This window comes from Hypanus sabinus, chromosome 13 (genome assembly GCF_030144855.1).
Source record: "Hypanus sabinus isolate sHypSab1 chromosome 13, sHypSab1.hap1, whole genome shotgun sequence".
In the NCBI taxonomy this organism is placed as follows: Eukaryota; Metazoa; Chordata; class Chondrichthyes; order Myliobatiformes; family Dasyatidae; genus Hypanus; species Hypanus sabinus.
In genome coordinates this window covers 25,261,111-25,277,156 of record NC_082718.1, presented here as the reverse complement: position 1 = coordinate 25,277,156, position 16,046 = coordinate 25,261,111, and positions in this window count along the sequence as shown.

Sequence of the window (16,046 nt, the reverse complement as noted above, 5' to 3'; positions counted from 1 at the left end):
CCTTATACACAATTTTCACACAGCATCATGAGATGGTGACACATCGGCATGTACGAGAAAGTTGAAAATCGCCATAACGACAGCCTCTCACTCAACGTCAGCAAAACTAAAGAGTTGATTATCAACATGAAGAAGAAAGTGGAGATCCATGAACAAGTCCTCATCTGGGGAAAATGGTGGAGAGGGTCAGTAGCTTTAAATTCCTTAGCATTAACATATCAAAGGATCTCTCCTGGGACCAGTATGCAAGTGTAATCACAAAGAAGGCATGGCACCCCCTTTACCTCCTTAGAGGTTTTGGCAGGTCACCAAAAACTTTGTATCATCTCCTGGTATGGGAAGACCAATGTCCAGGAACAGAAAAAACTGCAAAGAGTGGTGGACATTGCTCAGTCCATTACAGGCGAAGCCTTTCCCTCCATTGAATGCATCTATATGGAGTGCTTCCACAAGAAAGGGAATCTATCATCAAAGACTCCCATCATCCAGGCCATATCCAATTCTCACTTCTACCATCGGGCAGGAGGTACAGAAGCCTTAGGCTGCCCATCACCAGGTTCAGGATGACCACCTGGCTCCTGAATAGCTGTGGGTAACTTCAATCACCACTCCTTTGAACTGCTTCTATGATCAAGATCTCACGTTCAAGAACTCAAGTTCAAAAAGTCTTTACAACTTGTGCTCTCTGTATTAATTTTTATTTACACAGTTTGTCTTCTTTTGCACATTGTTTACGTATAGTATTTGGAAATTCTGTTGTATTTCTTTATTTTCCTGTAAATGCTTGCAAGGAAATTAATCTTAAAGAAGCGTATACACTAACAGGCCATTTTATTATGTACCTCCTGCACTGAATAAATTGGCCCCTGAGTGTATGCTTGTGGTCTTCTGCCACTGTGGCATAGTTATTTGAGTTACTGTCACCTTCCTGTTATCTTGAACCTGTCTGGCCATTCTCCTCTGAACTCCTTCATTAACAAGGCATTTTTGACCACAGAACTACCACTCACTATATGTGTTTTTTAAAATATTTTGAACCATTCTCTGTAAACTTTAGAGACTGTTATGGGTGAAAATCCCAGGAAATTAACCGTTTCTAGGATATGCAAACTATTCTGCCTGGCACCAACAATCATTTCACAGTCAAAGTCACTTAGCTTACACTTTTCCCCATTCTGATGTATGATTTGAACAAGTGAACCTCCTAATCATGTCTGAAAGGTTAAATGCATTGTGTTGCTGCCACATGATTGGCTGATTAGGTATTTTCATGAACAAGCAGGTGTACAGGCACACCTAATAACATGGCCACTGAGTGTGAATGTACTTTGATAGTAAGTTTACTTCGAACTTTGCACTTCAAGTTTGGATTTCCTTGCACAGCTGTCACTAGAGGGTGGGATTGTGAACTGGGATGAAAAAGGGAGTAAGGAAATTCTGGAGGACGTGATACAAGTTCAAAAGATGAGGCTAATCATCATGTCTGAAGTTAGCTATTCATTAATTTATTCTTCACACTCTTACAGTGAAAGGTCAATTCTATTTCTTCTTTAGTTAGCCACTATGATCTACCTAGATTATCTCTTCAGGCACATTGGTTTACCTTTCCACATTCCTCTGTCTGAAGTGGTTAGCACTGAACTTACTATTCTATTTTTAACATCTTAGCCAAGATCAATTATAAACATTGTAGAATGAAGCCCCAGAGCAGAACCCAAATGGGTACTGCTGTCCAATTAGAGCTACTATCATTGATCGCTGCCCTTTGCTGTGTATTATCTGGGCAATTTGTTATCCTATTTAGTTCCTCCTTTATTCAAGAGTTTTCTCTTTAACTACAAGCATCTTATGAGGTCCTCTGAAAAGCAAGATCTATAGCATTTGGCAGGTCTGCTCCATTTTCCTAAACTTCCAATAAATTTGCTCAGAGTTAGCTGTCATTTGTTAAGTCATGTTGTCTTGGAATGATTGCCTGTACTTTTGTAAAAAGCTCTTGAATTACTTCCTTGATAATGGACTGCAATGTTTCTCTTTCTCCAGATGTCAAGCTAACAGGCCTATAATTCTCGGATCATGTTCCTGACCTTTAGTTAGAAAAAAAATGGAACATTAACTACTTTCCAATCTTCTGTGCAAGCTTTGCATTTAATGAGCTGTGAGGAAAATGTAAGCTAAAGCTCCCTTTAGATTTGTTCCACCTTGTTTCTAAGTATATCTTTTCCAATTTAACTCTGTGTCGATGTATAATTTTTAAACACATGCTTCGGCAGACCCTGATTTCCCTGCCTTGTTTTTCTTTTTCCTTGAGCTGCCAATCAACCTTTGCTCTGGAAAGAATGACAATAAAAGTAAATGACATTCCTTTGGTAATAAGGCTGACTGATAGTAACAAAGAGAGGTTAGTAACTCTGATCAAATTTATTGGAAGTTTAGGAAAATGGAGCAGATTTGGTGAATGCTATAGATTATCCTTTTCACAATACCTCACAAGACTTGCAGTTAAGGTAAAAACTCTTGAATAAAGTAGGAATTAAATAGGATAATAAATATAGGTGGTTCATTTTGATAGGTCAGATATGATGGCAGAAAGACTCTTGGCAGTGTGGAGGATCAGAGGGATCTTGGGGTCCGAGTCCATAGGACACTCAAAGCTGCTGTGCAGGTTGACTCTGTGGTTAAGAAAGCATACGGTGCATTGGCCTTCATCAATCATGGGATTGAGTTTAGGAGCCGAGAGGTAATGTTGCAGCTATATAAGACACTGGTCAGATCCCACTTGGAGAACTGTGCTCAGTTCTAGTTGCCTCACTAAGGGAAGGATGAGGAAACCATAGAAAGGGTGCAGAGGAGATTTACAAGGATGTTGCCCGGATTGGTGAGCATGCCTTATGAAAATATGTTGAGTGAACTCGGCCTTTTTTCCTTGGAGCGACAAAGGATGAGAGGTGACCTGCTAGAGGTGTATAAGATGATGAGAGGCATTGATCGTTTAGATAGTCGGAGACTTTTTCCCAAGGCTGGAATGGCTAGCACAAGAGGGCACAGTTTTAAGGTGCTTGGAAGCAGGTATGGAGGAGATGTCAGGGCTAATTTTTTTACGCACAGAGTGGTGAGTGCGTGGAATGGGCTGCCGGCGGTGGTGGTGGAGGCGAATATGGTAGGGTCTTTTGAGAGACTTCTGGACAGGTACATGGAGCTCAAAAAATAGAGAGCTATGGGCAACCCTGGGTAATTTCTCAGATAAGGACATGTTTGGCACAGCTTTGTGAGCCGAAGGGCCTACAGGTTTTCTATGTTTCTGTTTCTCTGTAGCTGTTGCAGTTTATTCTATCCTGTTATTTATTTATCTTGTACTACTTTAATACACGGTCATAATGTAATGATTTGCATAGATGGATATGCCATGGATATGTGGTCACATACAGTCTAGTCTGGTTAAATATAGCAGATGTAATTTTTCTCTCTTTGAAGAATCTGATAGTTTTAAATACAAACCATCTGATTTACTAATGTACTTTGAAGTGAAAAATATCCTTCCATTCCCTGCATTCCATGCCTACTGTTACTAAGACAACCATGTATTTAAATCTCCAGATTGTTAAGAGGTGCCACGATTACTTGAGCCATTGCCTATTCCATGCTGTGACATAGGTTCAATCCTGACCTTTGAGCTGTCAGTTTGAAGTGTGCAGATTTTCTCTGTGAATGTGTGGGTATCCCCTAGTGTTCTAGTTTTCTCCCACGTCATAAAGGCTCTCCGTTGAGTTATCTGTGAGAGAGGATTAATTGCCGGGCTACGATAAAAGGAGGGGAGGTAGAAAGGGAGTGATGAACTTACTCCTTAGAAGCCAGTACAGGCTCAATAGATCAAATGGCCCATTTCTGTCCCATTATAAATAAGTATTAACTTTCATTCTGCTTTCAGTAAGAGTGAACGAACAATTACTGAGGTAGTGAACATCAACTGGTGGGGTCAGTAACATCCTAATGTCACTTCACAGGTAAAATGAGTGCAGAGCTGAAAGCAATCTGTGATCCAACTTCTCGTGCTTACCTCCTCACTGATTTAAATTTATTAAAGTAATTTAATAACTAAAGTGTGGAGAAAAAATTGATTGCGAATGACAACAAAGCATGTTGCACATTTCAGAAAATTCCAGATCACTCAGAAGCACCTTAATGACAATATATCCATCAAAATGGCCATTGTATTATCGCAAGTGGGGGACGGATTTACAGGTCAGAGACCCATAGAGTCATCGTGAAGTACAGCACACGGACAGTACCTTCAGACCATCTAGTCTGTATCAAAAAACATTTCAACTGCCTACTCCCATCGACCATAGCCGTCCATTCGTCTACCATCCATGGACCTATCCAAACTTCTCTTAAGCATTGAAATTGAACTTGCAGGCAGCACTTGCACTAGCAAATTATTTCACACTCTCACAACCCTCTGAGTGAAAAAGTTTCCCCTCACGTTCCTCTTAAATATTTTACCTTTCACCCTTAACTCGTGACTTTTGGTTTAGTCCCACCCAACCTTCAGTGGAAAAAGCCTGCTTGCATTTACCCTGTCAACACCCTCATAATTTTGTAAACCTCTATCAAATCTCCATTCAATCTTTTATGTTCTAAAGAATAAATGTCCTAACCTATTCAATCTTTCCTTGTAATTCAGGTTCTCCAGACCCGACAACATCCTTGTAAATTTTCACTCTGCTCCTTCAAACCTGCTTGTGTCTTTTCTGTAGGTATGTGACCAAGACTGCACAGAATACTCCAAATTAGGCCTCCCCAATGTCGTATACAACTTCAACATAACAGCCATCTCCTGTACTCAGTACATTGATTTATTAAGGCCAACCTGTGACACCACTTTCAATGAATTATGGATCTGTATTCCCAGATCTCTTGGTTCTATAACACTTATCATCACCTTACCATTCACAGTGTAAGACCAACCCTAGTTGGCCCTACCAAAGAGCAACACCTCGTGCTTGTCTGCATTAAATTCCATCTGCCATTTTTCAGCCCATTTTTCCAGCTGATGCAGATCTCTCCACAAGCCATGATAGCCTTCCTCACTGTCCACTACACCCCCAATCTCGGTGTCATCTGCTGATCAAGTTAAGCACATTAAACACATTATCATCCAGATCATTGATATAGACAGCAAACAACAATGGACTCAGCAGTGATCCCCAGAGCACACCATTAGTCACAGGCCTCCAGTCAGGGAGGCAACTGCCTACAGCCACTCTCTGGCTTCTCCCACAAAGCCAAAGTCTAACCCAATTTACTACCTCATTTTGAGTGCCAAACGACTGAACCTTTTTGACCAACCTCCTGTGTGGGTCCATGTCAAATCCCTTGCTGAAGTCCATGTAGTCAACATCTACTGCCTTGCCTTCATCAACTTTCTTTGTAACATCTTGAAAAAAAACTCAGTAAGATTAGCTAGACATGAGCTACCACACACTGACTATCCTTAATCAGTCCACGTCTACCCAAAGACTTACATATCTGGTCCCCTAGAATACTTTCCAATAGCTTTACCACAACCGATGTCAGCCTCACCGGCCTATAATTTCCCGGTTTATATTTAGAGCCTTTCTTAAACAATGGAACAACTTTGGCTACCTTCCATTGCTCTGATATCTCTCCTGTCACTAAGGATGATTTGAATATCCTTGCAAGGGCCATAGAAGTTTCTGCACTTGCCTCCCATAGGCTCCATGGGAATACTTTGTCAAGCACTGGGCATTTATCCACCATGATAGCAAACACGTCCTCTTCTGTAATCTCTACAGGGTCCATGAAGTTGATGCTGCTTTGTCTCACTTCTATAGATTCTCTGTCCATCTCCTGAGTAAATAGAGATGCAAAATGTTTTTTTTTAAATCTCCTCCATCTGCTTTGGCTCCACACATGGATTACCATTCTGATCTTCCAGAGGACCAATTTTGTCCTTTGCAATCCTTTTGCTCTTAATGCATCTGTAGAATTTCTCAATTAAACACTTACAATCCCAGTCATACAGATGCCAGGTAATGATGTTTAAAAATATCATTACCCTCAGAATTACATGCCTCTCATTATCCTGGTCCATGGGGAAAACACAAGCAGGGTCTGAGCAGACCCTACCGGGCCACCTCGGGGAGCATGTCTAATGATTAAAGGCCGAAAACACCTGACGATCCGAGGATGCATTAATGATGATGTGTCCCAGTGCACACCCGGAACAACTTCATGCCTTCTTTTTGACCTCCTGATCTTTTTCTTAAGTGTTCCTTTTCATTTCTTATACTCCATAAGCACTTTGTTTTTTTCTTACCTATCTAACCCTACCCGTTATGCTCTTTCTTTTTTCTCTTAACCAGGACCTCAATATCAATTGACAACCAAGGTTCCCTACACTTGTTATCTTTACCTTTTATTCTACACAAGCTCTGTTCTGTCAAAATTTCACTTTTGAAGGCCTTCCCCTTATCAAGTACACCTTTGCCAGAAAACAGCTTATCTCAACCCACACTTGCCAGATCCTTTCTGATTCCATAAATATTGGCCTTCTTCCAATTTAGAATTCTAAGTCGCTGACCAGACCTGCCTTCTTGCATATCTGCTTTGAAACTAATGGCATTGTCGTCACTGGATGCAAAGTGTTTCCCTGCATAAACTTCTGTAACCTGCCCTAACTCATTCCCTAACAGCAGATCAAGTATCACAAACTCTCTCATTGGGACTTCTACATACTAATGAAGGAATCTTTCCTGAACACATTTGACAAACTCGACCAGATGCAGATTGGGGACCCGCTTCGTCGAGCACCTTCGTCTGTCACAATAGACAGAACCTCCCGGTTGCCACCCACTTCAACTCTGCCTCTCAATCCCTTCTAGGTATGTCCAGACATGGCCTCCTCTACTGCCATGATGAGGCCAAACTCAGGTTGGAAGAGCAACACCTCATCTACCATCTGGGTAGCCTCAATGTATGAACATTGAATTTTCCAATTTCCGGTAATTCCCTCCCCCTCTCCCTTCCCCTATCCCAGGTCCATCTCTGCCTCTCTCCCCTTTCTACTTTCTGCTTCTTTATCTCTACAGTTCTTTCATGCTTACCCCCTCCCCCCCCTTTATCTTTCCTCTGATTGGTTTTCCACCTGGCGCCTCTAGTCCCTACCTCCTCCCCTATCTCTATTACTGGGCTTCGGCCCTCTCTTCCCCCCATTCCTGATGAAGGGTCTCGGCCCGAAACATTGGCTACTCTTTTCTCAGGGATGCTGCTTGACCTGTTGAGTTCTTCCAGCGTTGTGTACGTATTCTCTATCCCATCTAGTCCTTTTACAGTAAATATGTGGAAAGTTAAAATCACCTATGATCCCAGCCTTATGTGTTCCTTCATTTATTAAAGGGCTGAATTTGTGGAAACATTTTGCTAAGCAACATTTTGTATATCAAAAGTCTGAATTAAATGCATCATGGGTATTTTCGAACCATGGATTCGAATGAACAGAGAGTAGCATGTTATCAATTATAGTGAAAAATGGATTTGTAAATTGAGAGCACGTACTCTTAGGAATCAACAGTGTTAGAAAGAAAATTTGCGAATAGAACATTTGCTGATCAGGATGCACTGCTGATGTCAATAACGATATGCTTTCTGTGACTGTCAGTATTCCAACCTATGTCAGTGTTGTTCGTAGTGGACAAGTTTTTTTTAGTTTTAAATGATAAAATTCAAAATAAAACTCAGGGACTTGAATTTGTTTTAATAATTTTCACCAATAAAACTCTGTGACAGCAGCAATTGCCTTCTATTTCATTATTTTACAGCGGCATCGAGACAGAATGGTTCAAATTAACCACAGAGAAAGGCTGGGCATTATGAAACTCTGCCCTTTACATCCTTTGTAAGACTTCCCGGAATGTCTGTTGACAGGCAGCATCCTTTAACAAATGAGGCTGTTTCACTTTATCATTTTAAAGTATCATTTAAAGCTGAAAAAAATCAATTAAATCTATTGACTGACAGACAACATCCTTGATGAACAAAATCGTTTGAATGGCTCCACTTTAAACATTCAACCTCTTCATCGCTAATGCACCATGGTTAATGGATATATCATCAAAAGATGCACTGTGCCCCACAAGTAGTATTATTTCCTTCTCCAAGGATTATCACGTTGTGGTGGAGAGGCTTGTGAGTTCCTGAGATCCCGAGAGAGATGTCGTCTGGAGTTTAGCCATCTGGCAGGTACTGTGCAGTGGCTGCTTGTGCATCAGCTTTCCAATATTAAACAAAGTCACGCACAGGCCCTTTCGATTAAGGGACAGAACATAAAGATTCTGGATCAGCCTCTACCTAAGGATCCACCAATAGATAATCCCTTAGGAGAACATTGTACTCAATTCAAATGATCACACTTCTACCACTTGCATTATTTCTATGGAGTTACACTTCCAGCTCAGCATTTAACACAATCATTCCCACAGTTCTGATCAAAAAGCTCCAGAATCTGGGCCTATGCACCTGGATCCTCGATTTGCTGAAGATACAACCATTATTAGGAGAGTTTCCGATAGTGACGAGAGGGTGTACAGGAACGAGATATATCAGCTAGTTGACTGGTGCCGCAACAGCAACCTTGCACTCAACATGAGTAAAACTGAAGAACTTATTGTGGACTTCAGAAAGAGTAAGATGAGGGAACACATGCCCGTTTTCATTGAGGGAACAGAAGTGGAAGGAGTGAGCAATTTCAAGTACCCAGAAGTCAATATCTCTGAGGAACTAATCAGGACTCAACATAGCAATGCAGCTACGAAGAAGGCAAGGCAATGGCTACATTTCATTAGGAGTTTGAGGAGATTTGATATGTCACCTAAAACACTTGTATATTTCTAAAGTTGCATCATGGAGGGCATTCTAACTGGTTGCGTCACCATCTGGTATGGGGGTGGGAGGGGTGGGAGGGGTGAGAGGGAGGTGCTACTGCACAGGATCCGCTGCCATGCCTTCTCCATAGGACTGACCTCCATAGTATCCAGGATATCTTCAAAGAGTGATACTTCAAAAAGGAAGTGTCCATCATTAAGGACCCTCATCACCCAGGTCATGCCTTGTTCTCATTGCTATCATCAGGAAGAAGATACTAAAGTGTGAAGGTGCACATTTAGTGGTTCAGGAACAGCATCGTCCCTCTGCCATCCAATTTCTGAATGGACACTGATCCCACGAATACTATCGCACTACTTTTTAAATTTCATTTTTGCACTACTTATTTAATTTAGCAATTTTAAATATATATATTTACTGTAATTCATATTTCTATTATTATGTATTGCACTGTGTTGCTGCCCCAAAGTCAATACATTTTGTGACGTATGCTGGTGATATTAAACTGATTCTCATTCAGATTCAGTTATTTTGCTTCAATTATGCCATAAAAGTCTTAAATATTTACCATTCCCACTTGTTTATGCAATATGTTGGTCAGTGACAAATGATGACCAAATGGTACAGAGTGGGAAATGCTTTTTAAGTATGATAGAGAATGTGTATATACAATTAGCAACAAAAACTTCAATTTATTTCTGCTCCATAGAACCTAAAATTAGAAGTGCTACAACAGAAAATGCTGAAAACACTCCGCAGGTTAGGCAGTTAGGCAAATGAAACAAGTCAAAGACCTGTTGAAGAGTCTGATGAATGGTCTTAACCTGATATAACGCTGATTCTCTTTCAACAAATGACCAGCTGATTTTTTTCCTGTATCTTCTGTTCTAATTCAGATTTTCAGCATCTGCAGCTCTTTGATTTTCGGCAATAGACTTACCTCTTGTAATACAAGAGACTGCAGATGCTGGAATCTGGAGCAACATCCAAAATGCTGGAGGAAAGCCGAAGGTCAGGTAACATCTACCTATGTTCCATCTTTATCTTCTCTGAGACTCAAATATTTTCAGCAAATTCCCACTTCTTGCCCTCCCTCATCTGCTTATCAACATCCTCCCTCAACTGATCCATCTATCCCTTGTAAGCTCTTGTTCCACTCTTTCACTTCAGAATCAGATTTAATATCATTGGTATATGTTATAAAATTTGTTAACTACACAGAAGCAGTAAATTGATAAATAAATATAGAGACAAGAACAATGAGTTACATTATATATATGTATATAAATATTTTATTTAAAATAAGTAGTGGACAATTACAGAGATAAAAAAGCAGTGAGGTACTGTTCATGGGTTCAATGTCCATTTAGAAATCGGATGGCAGCGAGAAAGAAGCTATTCCTGAATCACTGAGTGTCTATCTTCAGGCTTCTGTACCTCCTTCCCAATGGTAACAGTTTGAAGAGGGCATGTTCTTGGTGGTAGGGATCCTTAAGGATGACACTGCTCCTTGAAGATGCCTTGGACATGATGTATGGAAGCTCAGTGATAAAGCTGACCAATTTTACAAGTTTCTGCAACTTATTTCAATCTTGTGCAGTAGCCCCTACCCCCATACCAGATGGTGATGCATCCTGTCAGAATGCTCTCCACAGTATATCTGTAATAGTTTTTGAAAGTTTCAGTTGACAAGCAAAATCTCTTCAAACTCCGGATGGAATATAGCCACTGTCTTGCCTTCTTTATAGCTGCATCAATACGTTGCATCCAGTTTTACTGTTTTATACTTGCTAACTCCCCTCCATCTTTCAGTACAGATGAAGGGTCTTAACCCAAACTATCGACAGTCCATTTCCCTCCATGGATCCTAACTGACCTGCGGAGTTCCTGAGTATTTTGAGTGTTGCAGCTCTGTGACCTTTTTTTAATGACAGTAACAGATTTGTTATAGTTGATTCTACTGAATAATGATAGGCAGCTTCAAGACCCTGGGTGTCAGAACCTCAGAGGATCGATTATGAGTCATGAACAAGGCATGCTGGTGGTCCATGCCATTAGAAGTTTAAAGAGATTTGGTTTGTCATCAAAACTCTTGCAAATTTCTAAAGACTGACTGCATCAGTCTTCAGAAATTGAAGCTCCAGTGCATGGGATAGCAAGAGGTTACAGAGGTTTGTTGACTCAGCCATCACCATCAGAGTCACAATTGTCCCCACCATTGAGGACATCTTTAAAATGTAGTATCTCAAGAAGGCAGCATCCATCACTAATTACTCTTACTATTTGGAATATTCCCTCTTCTCATTACTACCATTGAGAAGATAGGCCTCCATCCAATGATTCAGAAATAGCTTCTTCCCCTTCCATTATCGAACTTCTGAATGGTCCCTGAACATAGGAACGCTACCTGGTTATTCTGTTTTTTCCACACCGTCCATTTATTTATTTATTTATTTATTTATTTATAGTAATTTTATGTCTTTGCTCGGTACTGCAGGTGCAAAACTGCAAAATTTTTTGGTGTTACTCTATATTCCCACCAACTACAGAATCTCTTGTGTAACTAATAAAAAAGGTGGGGAGCTCCCCCTTATGACCTGGCCAACACTGATCACTCAGTCAACAGCACCAATGAGAGATAATTCAGGCCATATAAAAAGGCCAGAAGAACTTAGCAGGTCAGGCAGCATCTATGAAAAGGAACCTACAGCCAATAATTTAGGCTGAGATCCTTCTACTGAGTGTCTCCAACATTTTGTAAGTGTTTCCACAGATTTCCAGCATCTGCAGAATCTCTTGTGTTGATAACTCAGGCGATTGTCTCTTGGTTGTGGGACTTTGATATGCACAAGCAGCCTGGCATGTTTCTTACATTAGAGCAATACCAACACATCAAAAATGGTGTCAGCACTGATATTAGTTTATTATTGTCACATGTACCAAGATACATTGAAGAGCTTGTCTTGCATTCTGCTCATACAGATCAAATCATTACACAGTGCATTGAGCTAGAATAAAGTGAAGCAATAACAATGCAGAATGAAGTGGAACAGCGACAGTGAAAGTGCAATGCAGATAATCAATAAAGTGCAAGATCAATGCAAAGTAGCTGGTGGGGATAAAAGTCCATCTTATCATACAAAAAGTCCATTACATAATTTGACAACAACGAGATAGATGCTGTCTTTTACCAGAAATGCTCAAAAATGCTGCAGGAATTATTGAAACATAGAAAATAGGTGCAGGAGTAGGCCATTCGGCCCTTCGAGCCTGCACCACCATTCAGTATGATCATGGCTGATCATCCAACTCAGAACCCTGTACCTGCTTTCTCTCCATACCCCCTGATCCCTTTAGCCACAAGGGCCATATCTAACTTCCTCTTAAGTATAGCCAATGAACCGGCCTCAACTGTTTCCTGTGGCAGAGAATTCCACAGATTCACGACTCACTGTGTGAAGAAGTTTTTCCTCATCTTGGTCCTAAAAGGCTTCCCCTTTATCCTTAAACTGTGACCCCTCGTTCTGGACTTCCCCAGCATCGGAAACAATCTTCCTGCATCTAGTCTGTCCAATCCCTTTAGAATTTTATATGTTTCAATAAGATCCCCCCGCAATCTTCTAAATTCCAGTGAGTATAAGCCTAGTCGATCCAGTCTTTCTTCATATGAAAGTCCTGCCATCCCAGGAATCAATCTAGTGAACCTTCTCTGTACTCCCTCTATGGCAAGAATGTCTTTCCTCAGATTAGGGAACAAAAGCTGCACACAATATTCTAGGTACGGTCTCACCAAGGCCTTGTACAACTGCAGTAGAACCTCCCTGCTCCTGTACTCAAATCCTTTTGCTATGAATGCCAACATACCATTTGCCTTTTTCACCGCCTGCTGTACCTGCATGCCCACCTTCAATGACTGGTGTACAATGACACCCAGGTCTCGTTGCATCTCCCCTTTTCCTAATCGGCCACCGTTCAGATAATAATCTGTTTTCCTGTTCTTGAAGACTCCCATTTTCTCTCAAATCTAAACTTTTTCTTTTAAACTGTAATGTTATCCTTGTTTCTTAAGATACAGAACTAAAAACTAAGACCGGAGTTCAAAAATCAGAGCAAATTTATTTCAAAGTATGTATACTGTATGTCACCGTATACGACCCCAAGATTCATTTTCTTGCAGGCATTCACAGTAGAACAAAGAAGTAAAATAGAATGATGAAAATCTACACACAAAGAATGACAAGCAACCAAAGTACAAAAAACCAGTGAAAAAATAAAATCACAACAAGTAACAAGCAAACGAACAAGTAAATAAATGCATACATACGTACATGGTCAGCTTGTGGTGTAATGGCATCCACACTGGACTTTGAGGTGAATGGTCCCTGGGTCCGAATCCGGTTGGCTGCTTGCATGCTTTCCATTCGTGCTGGGTTGAACGTCAAGCTAGCAACTTGGCCTCATAAGAAACAGACAAAAATGCTAAAGAAACGGCAATGTTGCCACCTGATGCCCCACAAGACGCAGAGAGGAACAGGAACAACCACCATACTTAAATAAATGCTTACTTACAGTCAAAAGGCAACCTCGATTTTCCATGTCGATTTTGTTTTAGATGTTTGTTTTTTCTCCTCTGCATTAGTGCATCAGTGGAAAGGAGAAAATGTCAGATTTCCAAACATTCATTTTTGCCGAGTGTCTGTCCTCTGTCCACCAGAAAAAGCTGGATTGCCCTGTAGCCACTTATTTCAATTTCACTTTCTATTCCCATTCTGACTTGTCAGTCCATGGCCTCCTTTACTGCTGCAAAATGGCCACACTCAGGTTGGATGAGCAACACTTTATATTCCATCTTGGTAGCCTCCAACCTGATGGCATGAACATCGATTTCTCAAACTTCCGGCAAATGCCCCCCCCCCCCATTCAACATTCTCCATTCCTGTCTTTCTCGCTCACATTATCTCCTTGCCCGCCCATAATTTCCCCCTGGTGTTCTTCGCCCTTCCCCTTCTTCCATGGTCTTCTATCTTCTCCTATTAGATACCCTTCCTCTAGCCCTTTACCTCTTTCACCAGTCAATTGCCCAGCTCTTGCATATCATATTTATACTGAGTTAAATACAGTATGTAATTAGTTTTGCTACAATAAGTGTATGGGACACTGGAAAAATGTTGAATTTCCCCTTGGGGATGAATAAAGTATCTATCTATCTATCTCTCCTAGTCTCACCAACCATTTGCGAACTTCTTCTTCTGCTCTCCCACCGACTTTCTTACTCTGATTTCTCTCCTTCCTTTCCACTCCTGAAGAAGGGTCTTGGCCCAAAATATCGACTGTTTACTCACTTCCATGGGCGCTGCCTGGCCTGCTGAGTTCCTCCAGCATTTTGTGTGTGTTGTGATGAGATGTATAGTCTTTGAAAGTGAGTCCACAGTTTGCAGAAACAGTTCAGTCTTGAGGTAAGTGAAGATATCTCCTGTGCTGGTTCAGAAGTCTGATGATTGAACGGTGATAATTTTTCCTGATTCTGGTGTTATGGGACTTAAGGTTTATGTAACCTCTTCCCAATAGCAGCTGCAGGAAGAGAGCATGGCCTATGCTAACACCTATTTACTAAAATACAAGGGATTTGGCAGATACTGGAAATCCAGATTAACACACAAGAACTCAACAGATCAGGCAGTATCTCTGGAAATGAATGAACATCGACTGTTTATTCATTTCCATAGATCCTGCCTGACCTTCTGAGTTCCTCCAGCATTTTTTGTGTGTTTCCAGTTTGCTTACTGTATATGAATTTTTTAGATATCTTCATGCAACACCAGAAGTTGTTTAGCAGAGAGTGGTATGCAAAACAATTAATGCAAAATGAAAAGAGCTTGGAATATAATTTAAAAGAAAAGTGCAATGGGGATTAGAACAGACAAGATGAAATGGAAAATAAATAGATTAGGAAGGAATTGGACAGATGCCCCTTATTATTGTTAAGGCTCAGCAACACTGACAGAAGTTAGGTATACAGTACTCCAGTGTACAAACTCAGTCAAGCAGAACAGCCATTGGTTTCAAACCATTTAAGTTTCAAATGAAATTGAAAGATAGGGGATCGGGGACATAGCCGCACAGACCCCAAACCCTACCCATTTCCTCCTCTGTACAGACTGCGAAGTGATATGCTCTGGTTTACAATCTGACTATCGAATCCCACAATTAGAGAGGTTAAGAGAAAAAATAAAGAACTGAGCAGAGCAAAGCCTCAAAGGAGTGAGAGCATATTTGTTTTAATGACTTCTGAAAATGCAGGGTAATTATTTTTTTATGTTCTGAGTCTACTCCTGTGTCAAACCTGAGCTTGATTTCAATACTGTTCTTTCATAAGTGCTGCGATGAATTGTTTCAACTGCAAAAAACTGCTTGAATTTTAAACATCTAAGTAATAGATAGCCACAAAGCATTTTCAGGGTGATTTGTTCACTCTTTAGCTCAACAAAAGTCTTAATAAATGAAATGTCTAAAGAAGTGTGTGTAACCACAAAGTCTCCTTGTGATCTCCATAATCAGCCCATGATTTTCAGATAAAGATAAAAAATTAACTTATTTCTGTCAGGCGCCTGTGAATGGACCATTTTTATTCTTGACTGCTCAATGGTATGGGGAGTTCTCTATTCTTGGAGTGAGTTATCTGCAGGAGAGATAGATTCCTTCTGGAGTTCAAGCGGGTCCTGTACACAGATGTGCACTGGATTTGGGGTTGTTTGAATTAAGTGGCCCCAGAGGATAATGGGCTCTTAAGAAGGCTGAGCTCATTACAAGAAAAAGTTCAAAAGTTCAAAAGCAAATTGATTACCAAAGTACATATTTGTCACTATATACAACCCTAAGATTCATTTTTTGTGGGCATACTCAATTAATCTAGTAGCTGTAACAGAAACAATGAAAGATTGCACCCATCAAAGCAGCCAATGTGCAAAAGTGAACAAACTGTGCAAATACAAATGAAAAACTAAGAAATAATAATAATGAATAAATAAGCAATAAATATTGAGAACATGAGGTGAAGAGTCCTAGAAAGTAAATCCATAAGTTTTGGGAACAGTTCCGTGATGGGGCAAGTGAAGTTGAGTAAAGTTATCCCCTTTGTTTCAAGA